Source organism: Pongo abelii, chromosome 8, assembly GCF_028885655.2.
Source record: "Pongo abelii isolate AG06213 chromosome 8, NHGRI_mPonAbe1-v2.0_pri, whole genome shotgun sequence".
Taxonomy (NCBI): Eukaryota; Metazoa; Chordata; class Mammalia; order Primates; family Hominidae; genus Pongo; species Pongo abelii.
The window spans coordinates 52043669-52057178 of record NC_071993.2 but is presented as its reverse complement, the minus strand read 5'-3'; the positions used below and the strand labels follow the sequence as shown (position 1 = coordinate 52057178).

General features: G+C 36.8%; 1 pseudogene; it reads left to right on the top strand.

Annotated features, from left to right (window-relative positions):
* Positions 1–282: 282 nt before the first annotated feature.
* Positions 283–12221, top strand: LOC100455164 (geranylgeranyl transferase type-1 subunit beta-like; annotated as a pseudogene).
* The last annotated feature ends 1289 nt before the right edge of the window (positions 12222–13510 follow it).

Sequence of the window (13510 nt, the reverse complement as noted above, 5' to 3'; positions counted from 1 at the left end):
CCTGTGGTCCCAGCTACTCTGGAGGCTGAGGCAGAACGATCGCTTGAGCCTTGGAGGCAGAGGTTGCAGTGAGCTGAGATCGAGTCACTGCACTCCAGCCTGGGCGACAGAGCAAGACACTGTCGCAAAGAAAAATAAATAAAATAAGGCCCTCTTTTTCCAGGAGCAACAGACTCTGATGGCAGGGACAAACTGACGCAGCCTAAACTGCCTCGCCTTCCCTGCTCCCGGGAAAGGGGCTTTCCCTGAGGGAAGGTAGCATCTTGCCATTTTCTTCCTGCACAGCTTTGCCTTCCCAGGGATCCGCCCATTGCCACCTGAGGAAATGCCTTGGAGTCCATCTAACCCCCAGCCCAGGTACTTGGGACGCCTACTGAGCCTACATTGTCAGAGGATGCATCTTCCTGTAGTCTTGGAGGGGTTCCTTTCAATAAGATCCCACCAGTGCACTCAAGGCTCAATTCTACACCAAAAAACTAGGCCCACTCCTGTCACCGAGATCCCCAGGCTTCAGGTCCTGTCACAGGGACCTTGTTTTCACCCCCAGCAGCCTCCAGGTATTCACTCTGCATAGGCTGTATACTGGGTGCTGGACTGGGGAGGCTACCCACGTGGCGCATGCTTCCCTTATCCGTGAAGAGCTTAGGATGTTGTAACTTCTTCACACTAGGCCTCTTACTTCATGGAGATGTCAGTATCCGGGTAGATAATCCTTCCAACATCCTTTTGATCTCATGAAGCCCACTCCTGTCCTCTGCCCCACCTCAGCTTCCCCCTCTCTCCATGATCAGACCTTAGACCTTGTCAGGTCCAAGGACTGCAAACCCCACAGTAACCCACTCTGACCACCACCTCTAGCTATCCAGGTTACTCCCTATACTGCCCTGAAACAAAACTCCTGCAACCTTACCAGTACCTCCAATCCAGGTCTTACTACCTTTTCAGAGTTTCCTCCTTCCTTTATGACTTTTCCCTTTCTAGTGAGCCAGCTTAAACTCCATGGCCAACCATTCTCATTGGTCCCTTGCACACCTTCTCAACTCACCCACCTCCCTGTCACCTCCTATCTGCTTAATAAGATGGGAGCCCTGGATAAACCCAGCTCTCCATGTATTCCATGCCACAACGATGCAACCAAACATGGCTGGAGGAAAACAGGACTGTGCCAGCAGTCCTCACTTTAATCATTCTCTGTCCTGTCTATTCAATCTCCCATTGTTCCAAATGAGTATTTTGCACATCTTCCTCTCTGTTCAATCCTTCCTACTGCCTCCCCCTGCCTTGCCTCCTGAAAAAAGAAGGGAAAAAAGACCTTTTGAAAAAAGAAGGCATAGGTGTCCACAACTCAGTGTGAAGTGTTTAAAAGAGAGGCACACAAGCACGAAGAAAGCCAGAAGTGAGTAACCTGCAGAAAAGTAGGTAAAGGTTCTGATCTGGATCCAGATGAGAAATGGAATGGCAAGTGAAAATCAGGAAATATTTTGAAGAAGATAAATGTTCCTGGATATCTTTGAATACTTGGTAAATTATTGAGTTCTTATGTATAATAAAGCAAGATTGTAGGTTTGTCTTTTTATTCAGGTATTTGAGGAAAATGTGTCTCCAAGGACTATTGAAATCTGAGACATATGTTGTGGGTACATTAAGGAGAAGGTATAGTAGTGTTGAAGAATTTAAAAATATATTTAGATCTTGTCTTGTAAGTCAGCCCTTCTCCTTATATTAACTATATGACTCCTTCATAGTGGATTATTATTCCATCCAAAATTTCCTATTTCAAAAGCCACATTTGGTTCATGCAGATACAAAAAGATGCCATAGTAGGAGAAAAAAAGTTGGGAGATGATGAAGATGCAAACAGGAGTATTTAGTAATACTTTAGTAAGCTTATACGAATATGATAAAATACAGTTTTAATTTGGCTTCTAAGTATACTTTATTCTAGACATTATAAATCACCATCACTTGAGAGAAAAAAAAGAGAGCCAGAGATGAATATATACTTTCCAACATAATGTAAAGGCATAGTAGCATCCTCAACATGACATATACTGTGCTCCTAAATATTAAGGATAAGATGCTAAAATTTGTCTTTATCCCCATGTTTTGGGTTCTAAAATATTAGATGTAGAAAAAAAGTAAAAAGAAACCACTCTAAGGCAAGGAATTTTATTTTCATAAAACATCCATATCCATATAATTTGTAGGCAGTTTCCTAAATGGCTTTCAGTGATCCCCTTTTCTTAATATTCATATCCTGTCCTTTCAGCTTGATAGTTGGCTTGAGATTAATCACACTTGAGCTTAATCACTTCCAAGTCTGGATGACAAAAGCCTTTGACTTTTTTCTTGCACATTCTTTTTTGCCGTCTTATTTGTTATCCCTGTCGGAGCTGCTTCCATGTTGTGAGATGCTTTATGGGTAACATCCATGTGGTAAAATAGTGAAGTAGGTCTCTTGCCAACCACCAATTAAGAATAGCCATGGAGGAAGCGAGTCCCACCAACAGCTACTTGAGTCACTATAAAAGTGGACTCATCACTGGTTGAACCTTGGGATAACGATAGCCCAATTGACACCTTGATTTTAGCCTTGTGAGATATTCAGACACAGAGAATGCAGCTAAGCATTCTCTGAATTTCTGACTCATGGAAACTGTGAGATAATAAATGTTTGCTGCTTTATCCACTAAGATTTTGGATAATTTGTTAAACAAATACATAACTAATACACATATATACACAACTTGCAAGATAAAATATAACTTTAGAGGAAAAAAGAAGAAATCAAGCAAGAACTAGATGCAGTTAACATAAACTAAGCTCAACATATTTCATTACAGCATGTGGAAATTGTAAAGTATCTTTTTCTCATATATGTTAAGTACTCAGTAAAAAATTAGAGTATTGCTGAAATCTGTATACTGAAGTTGAAAAAGACAAAGAGAACTTAGAGGATGTATGGGAGGTAGTGAAAAGATAAAGATTCAAAATCAAAATTTATATAACAGAATCTGTATTTTAAGAAAAATGTAAAGAGTTACAAAAAGTATGTCCCCTTCTCTGACAGTAATTATTACCCTATTTGCTATAATATAATAAATAAGGTTTTGAGTAACAAATTTGTGGCAGATTTAGGCAACAGTCCAGGTAAACAGACACTTCTCTTTCAATAAGGGAGCAGGAAATGACAATTACATTATTCGGCAAAAACATTTTGTCTTTGTTTACAGACTGTGTGTGTGTGTGTGTGTGTGAATGTTTCTCACAAATTGCAAAGGTCCCCAATTTTAACAAAGAATTTATTTGACCATTAACTATATTTCATGCATAACCTTTATTTTATAACATGAAATTATATATTGAATTTAGATTGTTACATTTTGTTAATTACTACTTCACAAGAAGGGGAAAAATAAAAAATCTTCAAAATGCAATTATAGCTTAATGATTTAAATCAATTCACCAGGCTATGGTTGCGGCAGATAATAAAAAATTAAATTCTTCTTCCAAAGCTAAGTTGATTACTCTGAGTACCTACCTGTGTTCTTCTAAAATTTTATAAATTACATGAGATTGGAGCTCAGATGAAATTTAGATTGCTTTTTTTCCAACTTTTAAGTTCAGTGGTACATGATCATGATTAAGTGACGGCTAAAATGAGGATCTAAATCTATTGTATCATTACTATCAGAAATAAATGATAACCGTAAAGTATTTTATTAACTTATTTCTGAGGTAATAGAAGAGGAATATATATGACGAGGAAGAATGAATTGATTTGGACTGGTAAGGAAATGTGATTTTAAGAGAAATTTACACACCTAGTTAGTATGCAGGAAGGTGTGGAAAGCAAAAAAGACCTGAGATAAAATTAATGGCTTAAAAAATTCTGAGAGCCCAAACAGCCATGCACCATTATATTCAAAAACAAAATAAGCACATGCTGAAACATTACCTTAATGTGAGGAAAAACTTGATGTGCCGGGAATAGTGAGAAATGACATATTTCCTGGACTGGCCAGACCGCTTTTTTAGTAAATTGGAGCCACAAAATCAAGGTATATATTCAATCCATGAATGTTTTGATTTCTCATTTGCAGCATTTTGAGGTTTTGATACATCAAAGCATCTGAATAATAAAATCTCACATCTAATGTTGATAAATGTGACCACAACAAGCTCTGAAATTCTACAGTCCTTGCCTTTCTGCCTGAAACTTCCCCCCAAAAATAATTTATTTCAGGCATTTCCAGTCAAAATTTTAAAACTGATACTAATTTTGTGTAGTTTGGGTCATGTTTATGACATGTTAATTAGTCATAGTTGTCAAGAAACAGAATGACCTAGGTAATATGCTTAACTCTGAAGCTAGGCTGTCAGGTTTTGAAACCCATGGATTAAGAACAGGGAAGTGGCTGGGCGCAGTGGCTTATGCCTGTAATTCCAGCACTTTCAGGGGCCGAGACAGGTGGATCACTTGAGATCAGGAGTTTGAGACCCACCTGGCCAACATGGGTGAAACTCCGTCTCTACCCAAAATAGGAAAATTAGCCAGGCATGGTGGCACACATCTGTAATCCAAGCTACTCAGGAGGCTGGGACAGGAGAATAGCTTGAACCTGGGAGGTGGAGGTTGCAGAGAGCCGAGATCGTGCCACTGCACTCCAGCCTGAGTGATATAGTGAGACTCTGTCTCAAAAACAAAACAAAACAAAACAAAACAAAACAAAACAGGTAAGGGATAATTCTCCAAAGGAAAACTACCATTATTTTATCAAAATAAGGAAGCATTCTGGTCAGTCAAACCAACCTATGTCTATAATCAAAGTGCAAGCTTTACAGAGAAATTTTTAATACAGAACTGAAATATTATTCATAAGTAATTGGAGTATTCTGGGGAATAGATGCTAGTGAAAGTTAAGAAAAATTTGTGCCTTTTCTTGTCTTATAAGAAGTCAGGGTGAAATTCATGTTGTAAAAGTATTTACATATAAATTAACTTCAAGAAAAAATTGGCTGAAGATATTAGCAGAACACGTACTTTACAAAAAAATGCACAAACTTGGTCTAGGCTGGGTTGAATATGTTTAGAAAAACACAGTCTTTTGAAGAAAAAGTTAGATTGCAATATCTCAAGTAATAACTAGTGACAATGAAGGTAATAAAGTGTTCTTATGAGCCCAAGAGTTGATATTTCTAAGTTTTACGGCATAGCTGATGAATCATTCGGTAAAACCAAATGAAACAAATACCTTCAATCTCTCAAATCAAACACCATACTATTGAGATTTTAGCTATAACTTTATGTTTGCCTTGTTTGAAAAAGTATTTTAAAACCCCAAAATATTTTTTGTTAAACCATCTTAAATGGTTAAAACATTCCTTTTAGAGTAAACACTTATGAAATGCTTAAGCATTGTAACCTCATCATTCTAAAGGATTAAAATGTTTATTTTAAATTGAACATTTATGAAATGCTTAAACATTTTAACTAGCCTTTTTTAAAGTGCAATCATAAAAACACTGTTTTTATAATGAAAGAAATATTTCCTAATTGCATTCACACATTTGAACTGTTTAGACATGAGGCAATAAAATGAAATACAATTGTGAAACACATATTTTATATAAAGTACAGTTGCCAAAGTTTTTGTCATCTTGAAATAATCTTTTTATACTTTTTTGCTTTTAAAGCATAAGTTTGTGTCACAAGTTAAGTTGATTCTGGCAAATTGTAGTTAATCCCTGACTACTTGTCATGATTAGATATTCAGCTAAGGTATACATCACAGACCATCTGTGAGAGGACACTATTTCATCTGTCTTCTGGCTAGTAGGGAAGCTCATTTTGAGGATGGACCTACCCTGTTTTTTTGTGAAAGCAGGAGAGTGCCAGGTGGTTGGTACAGATAAACACAAAGGGCAATACCAGGGAAAAAGAAACGCAGGGCTTTGGCAGCAAACCTTTACAATATTGGTGCACTACAACAGGTGGTAAACAGTGAGATGTCATATATGTCTACAAAGCCGGAATACGTTTCACAATTTGTAGCTCAGATTCCATGAGACACTATGAATACAGAAGTTAGGAAGTTTCAAATTTCAATAAGGGTAGAATCTAATACCACCGTGAAAATACCCTTTTTCAACTGCATGTACTTATATTGCTAACTGGAGAAAATAGCTCTGGAGAGTAATCATGGAACTGTGCGGAGTTTATCTGGTTAATGGGACCAAACATACAATTAGGTAGAAGAAATAAGTTCGAGAGTTCAATAGCAATGTAAGGTGACTAGTTACTAATTTATTATATATGTCAAAATAGCTGAAAGAGAATATTTGAAATGTTCCCAAAACAAATAAATAATAAACCTTTGTGGTGACGGATAACCTAAATACGGTGATTTGATTTTTACACATGGTATGCATGTATCAAAATATCACATTTCCTTTTTATAGCTACATAAGAGTTGTACTATATAAATAGGTACAACTCTTGTATATCCATAAAAAGTAAATACATGAATAGATTAACAAATAGAACATGAAAAAATTATTAGTACAGAATATTTAGCCTTTTTCTAAGTTTCATGAGAAATCTGCAAATTTCCTAGGGAAACTTATGATAGCCTATTAACATGAAAATATAATGTATTAGATCTAACTTTTAAAAGTAAAAAGAGATTTTTTTTATCATCCTGAAGAAGAAAAAGAACTTTTACCAAGGTTTTCTTGTCCTGGGCTCAACATGTAATGATGAACGCAAACTGGAGTAGAAAGTAAGGCAAAGAAAAATAAGTATATATTTTTTTCAGTGGTCTCTAAGCATCTTATAAACTTTGTTATCTCTCATGTCTAGCTTTATTCCAGGCACAAACTGATCAAAAATTGGTTCCCTGAATGAGCTTGCCATATCAGATACAGAAATGTTAAGATTTGCTAATTCAAAGTACAAGAACAGTAAATAGTAAGAGAAGACATGAGCCTGTCAGTACATTAAATTCACTGGCATGCTTTCTTCATTTATTTCCCTTCAGAATCTGTTACAAAACCTAGAGAAATGTGACTCCTATGAGCCACTGTTATGCAAAGGTGTGCCAGACTCATTGTGTTTAGGGCAGAAAGTGTAGCCTGGAGTAAAAAAATAAAAAATAAAGATTTTAAGTCCAAGAATGCTCAAAACTAAGTAAATGATGTATTACCAAATTTTGATTGCTGCATAAAATACCTCTGTTTACACGCAACAACCCAGTTTACACGCAATTTCAATGATGACTATTAGAGAACTATTAAGCCAAGCAGGTCATGTAGCTTAGGGTAAACCTCATGACCTCATCTGTTGGAACATGTGTCGATAGGATAGACCAAGGAAAGGCTGGGCGCAGTGGCTCACGCTTGTAATCCCAGCACTTTGGGAGGCTGAGGTGGGCGGATCACAAGGTCAGGAGATCGAGACCACCCTGGCTAACATGGTGAAACTCCATCTGTACTAAAAAATACAAAAAATTAGCCGGGCGTGGTGGCGGGCGCCTGTAGTCCCAGCTACTCGGGAGGCTGAGGCAGGAGAATGGCGTGAACCCGGGAGGCGGAGCTTGCAGTGAGCCGAGATCGCGCCACTGCCCTCCAGCCTGAGCGACAGAGCGAGACTCCATCTTGAAAAAAAGAAAAAAAAAGGAAAGACCAAGGAAAAAATATGCTCTGAGTAAGAGGTAAGCATGCAGGATCAATTTAAAATGATCCCAAATGAGGATGCCTTCTGAGTATATGTCAGGGAAGTGAAGACAATGAATAGTTCCATGCAAGCAATTAAAGTGAGAAAAGGCAATGCGTAAGGCGAAATAAATGAGATGAGAAGCACCCTTCGCCCTCAAAGAGCCTGGTAAGAAGAATTTTTTTTTGTAAGTCTTGCTTATTTTTCATTAGAAAAAAAAGTTAGAGGCAAATTTTTTTATTTAGGCATATTATAAAAATATTTCTGTATCCTCACTATGAATGAGAAAATAAGCATAAACTCAAATTATAAAAAGATCCAACAGGCAAAAAGCTATGTCATATAATGTTTGTTTGAGGTTGATACTTTAAAAGAAATTATCTACCCACAAGTTGGGGAGAAAATAAATAGAAATCTGTTTTTCTCCACTGCTTAAAGAATCTATACTGATTTCAACTCTCTTAGACAAAATTTCGCATAGACCACGTGCATGAACATTTTTATGCTGCCATTATAGCTTATATGGCAAATAATTGCTATAGCCATACTTATTTTACTCTGTTGAGCTAAATACATTTTTACCAAATAATAGTATGTATCAAAATCTTAAATGCTGACATTTAATGGGAAAATGGAATAACTTACACGCACTATAATTCTCAACCTGTTTAGTGCAAAAGATCTTAAAAGATGAAAAAAGTTTAGAGAGCGCAATCACAAATAGAACAGAAAGGAAAATTCAAATGATGTCAAGATAAAAACTAGAATATTACCTCCAGGACAGCAAAAACTTCTGTCTTTTATTTTTTAAACTACTCTCACCCTGGTACTCAGAATTTTGTTTGGACATAGTAAGCACCCAATAGATTTATTGAATGAATAAACACATTTTAAAACATCAAAATTATTACCTGTATTACAGTGAAAAAAATACCTAATGACCTTCTACAATGTGCCATTCTTTATGCAAAGTACTTTATATATATCAGCCTGTATAATCACTGTTAAAACCAATGAGAAAGATAACAATTTATTGATGAGAAATTGGAAGTTCAGATCTATTAAGAAAGTCATCCAAAGCCATGCTGACTTCAAAGTACAGACTCTTTACTTTAGGACATGGCATAACCCCCAGAGGGTAATGATATTGAGAAAGCTTTGCCATTGGAAACACAATTTCATAGACAACAAGAGAAGCTTATGTTCACATTACTTTTCATACTTCACATGGCAAGAACATTCCGATCTTTAATGTTAGGATTCATAACTTTCCCTAAATACTCTGTGCTCTGTTGTCTAAATGGTAACACCAAGAATCATCACTTTTCCTCCGTAATAGGATGTGCAGTGTCTTTGTGTGAAATATAGTCTATAGTTGTATATCTTCTAGTTGAGAAATTTAATCATGCAATATATATGGAATAAGAAAAAAATACAGCAACAATTAAAATAGGACAATAAAAATGAGTAAGATGTTTAAATTTCCATTGCCGAAAAACTGTGCAAAACAGAATTCATGAAAGAGAAATAGAGTGGCATAAAACAACTGCAGGGGAGAAATGATGAAAACAGAGAAAGAAAGAGATAAACTAGTGAAATAAAGTTGAAAAAAGCTTCATTTTCACAGCATTGCATTTTGTGAAAAGTTTTACACTTTTACATTAAAGAGTTTAAGAGTATACTAAATTGAATTTGTTTTTGACTTGATGCTTCTGCTTTAAATTATATCAAGGCTTAATTACCATTTAAAACTTACTATTAGTTAATTTATATATCATTACTAATGTCAGCATCTTGTCAGGCATAAGAGTTAAATATAAATTTATATTCCCCAGGTGAATGCAATTGATACAAGAAAAAAAAACTACTAATCAAGAAAAAAAAAGGAGTTCCTTTCTCTAAATGTATCACATAGTGATACAGCTTCTTATACACTACAAATAGACTGGGTCAGAAGTTAAAGAAAGTAGTTTGTCCTCTGAAAAAATTATAAATCATATTTTATTAAGAAAAACAAAAAAACTACTCAAATTTGGGATAGGATCAATCAATATTTTCTCTTAAATTTACAGTTGACAAAAAATTGGAAAGAAGTAATAGAGGACTTTTTGGTGTTTTATTATTGTTATATGATATTACTCCTGATGACTCTAGAATTAACTTCACTTTAATCTGCTCAAGGATATTACTCCCACAAGTGTTCCTTCCTCAGGATTATAAAATGTACCCCCTTTACTCTATCATACTCATTAGCATACTGCCTCATATGTTTCATGCTGTGGAACCTCATAGGACTTACAGCAACTATTACAACTCATTTATAACTTTTTTTTTTTTTTTGAGAGGGAGTCTTGCTCCGTTGCCCAGGCTGGAGTGCGGTGGCATGATCTCAGCTCACTGCAACCTCTGCCTCCCAGCTTCAAGCAATTTTCTGCCTCAGCCTCCTGAGTAGCTGGCTAGCTGGGATTACAGGCGCCCACCACCACACCCGACTAATTTTTTTTTTTTTTTTGTATTTTTAGTAGAGACAGGGTTTCACCATCTTGGCCAGGCTGGTCTTGAACTCCTGACCTAGTGATCCACCAGCCTTGGTCTCCCAAAGTGCTGGGATTACATGTGTAAGCCACAGTGCCTGGCCCCATTTATAACACTTTTTAAAGTTCTCTCTCTCTCTCTATATATATATTTTTTTTTGAGACAGAGTCTGGCTCTGTCGACCAGGCTGGAGTGCAGTGGTGCGATCTCGGCTCACTGCAAGCTCTGTCTCTCGGGTTCACGCCATTCTCCTGCCTCAGCCTCCCGAGTAGCTGGGACTACAGGTGTCCGCCACCTCGCCCGGCTAATTTTTTGTATTTTTAGTAGGGACGGGGTTTCACAGTGTTAGCCAGGATGGTCTCGATCTCCTGATCTCCCGATCTGCCTGCCTCGGCCTCCTAAATCTACTTTTTTTTTTTATATTTCTCTGCTCTTATTCACACTTGAACCCTATCTAATCAGTGTCTTATGGCTATCACATTCCTGAAACCACACTATCAATGACCAAATCACTAAATCCAATGGTCAATTTTCCATACTCTTGTTGCTTGAATTATCAGCAATATTTTTTTTTTCTTTTTGGAGACAAGATCTTGCTCTGTCACTCAGGCTGGAGGGCAGTGGCTCACTGCAGCTTCAACCTGCTAGATTCAAATGGTCCTTCCACCTCAGCCTCCCAAGTAGCAGCAGCATTTCACACAGTTGATGACTCTCTCCTTATTGACAAAAATATCCTCATTGTATTTTCAGTTGACAACACTCTCCAGGTTTTCCTTCTACCTAGTTTCTTAATCTCCTTTGCAGGTACTTCCTCCTGTCTAATCTCTAAACCTTGGGGTAAAAAGGGTTCGGGACTCAGGTGTACGTTTTTTCTCTATCTAAACTGACTCCATCTCTTAATAACATCATCTAGGTCGAGGCGGACGTCTCTTCCGGAGCAGCATGGCGGCCCCTGAGGATGAGAGGCTAGCAGGGAGCGGCGAGGGAGAGCGGCTGGATTTCTTGCGGGATCTGCACGTGCGATTTTTCCAGCGCTGCCTCGAGGTTTTGCAGGAGCGCTATTCTTCACTCGAGACAAGGAGGTCCTTCCCACAGAAGACAGATCAAATCTAAATCGCTGTGGTTTCCGAGGCTCTTCAAACCTGGGTATTCCGCTCAATCCATCAAAGGCTCCTGGAACAGCTCATCCTTATGATAGTGGCCACATTGCAATGACTTACACTGGCCTTTCATGCTTAGCTATTCTTGGAGACGACTTAAGCCGGGTAAATAAAGAAGCTTGCTTAGCAGGCTTGAGAGCCCTTCAGCTGGAAGATGGGAGTTTTTGTGCAGTAACTGAAGGCAGTGAAAATGACATGCGATTTTTGTACTGTACTTCCTGTATTTGCTATATGCTCAACAACCGGTCAGGCATGGATATGAAAAAAGCCATCTCCTATATTAAAAGAAGTATGTCCTACGGCAATGGACTGGCACAGGGAGCTGGACTTGAATCTCATGGAGGATCTACTTTTTGTGCCTTGCCTCACTATGTCTGATGGGTAAACTAGAAGAAGTTTTTTCAGAAAAAGAATTGAACAGGATAAAGGGGTGGTGTATAATGAGGCAACAAAATAGTTATCATGGAAGACCTATTAAGCCTGTAGACACCTGTTATTCTTTTTGGGTGGGAGCAACTCTAAAGCTTCTAAAAATTTTCCAATACACTAAGTTTGAGAAAAACAGAAATTCCATCTTATCAACTCAAGATTGCCTCATAGGGGGATTTGCCAAGTGGCCAGTCATCCAGGTGCTTTGCATGCATACTTTGGGATCTGTGGCCTGTCACTAATGGAGGAAAGTGGAATTTGTAAAGTTCATCCTGCTCTGAATGTAAGCACACGGACTTCTGAACGCCTTCTAGATCTCCATCAAAGCTGGAAAACCAAGGACTCTTAAACAATGCTCAGAGAATGTACATATCTCTACATGACTGACTTTAGATTGGGAGGGTGGGGGGGATTTGTAGCATAACTGTAGCTCAAGTTTAAAAGCCATGTATAACCAAATGTGCTCTTTTTTTTAAAAGGTAGAGTCTTACAATCAAATCTCCTGCTGATGTCACTTTGGGATATGGTCTTGAGCCAGTAATCTTTGTACTGGGTTTCTAGAAAATCTGTGTTGAAGTTTGAACCACAACTTTGTCATGGTTCTTAAATGTTTATACTGTATTTCTAAGAAGTTGTTTGAGGCAAATTAACTGTATGTGTGTAGGTTATCTTTTTAAAAACTCTTCAGTGCAAATTGTATCTTGTTATAAAATGGAAACAAATCTTCAAAACAAATTTACACTTCATATAGCATTGATAATCTTCAGGTGAACACTTAGTAATCATTTAAAAAGCTCACTGCTGATGGTAGAAAATTTGCTTTAATGAATTAAGTATCTGGGATTATTCTTTGAAAACAGATGACAATAATTTTTTTTAAAGAAGAGTGACTTATTTTGTCTTATTTTTAAGTAAAGTGTGCCAATTAAACCTGTGTGGCCTATATAAATGAAATTAATAACTTCATAGTAAGAATAAATAGGTTTAACTAATGTGATGGTTTTCTAAAAGGAGATTGTTTGAAGACAACTATTATGTAACTGAGAGAAAAGCAATTTAACTATATGTGATTGTGAATGAGGAAGTTTTGTGCTATGTGGGTCATTTATTTAGACATTGCTGTGGTGAATACCAGTTATGTTTGATTTTATTCTCAAATCATTAGTTGCCTTTTTTTTTTATTTTGCTTTCTAGGAAGAAAACAATCTTTTTTATCTAGAAGGAAAGATACTTTGTGTTTTTATTTTTAGCCATTTGAATTTTTTAATTTGTTGCCCCCAGTGTGTTAGCTGCTCTAATTTCAAACTAATACTTTTCTAATTTTTTTCAAATTAAATAAGTAAAAAATGCAAAAACAGAACCATTCAAATAGATTCAGTGGTGCAACTCTATACATGGTCATTTTTATTCTCATATTTTCAGGTAAGTGAGAGGGAAATGTAAGCGTTTAGAGGGTAAGAATGAGGGTTTTGTTTTTGTTCATTGTTTTGTTTTCTTAAGTCTATGAACTAGCTAATTATAAAGGAGATAGTATAAAAACTCTTCATTTGTAATTAATTTCCATTACTTGCTCAGTGACATTCAGAACTATGAGTCTAGTACTGAAATAGGGAAAGAAATCTCTTCACTAAGGGAGTTGGGTTTAAGTTAGTCTTGGTGATAATAAATGTTG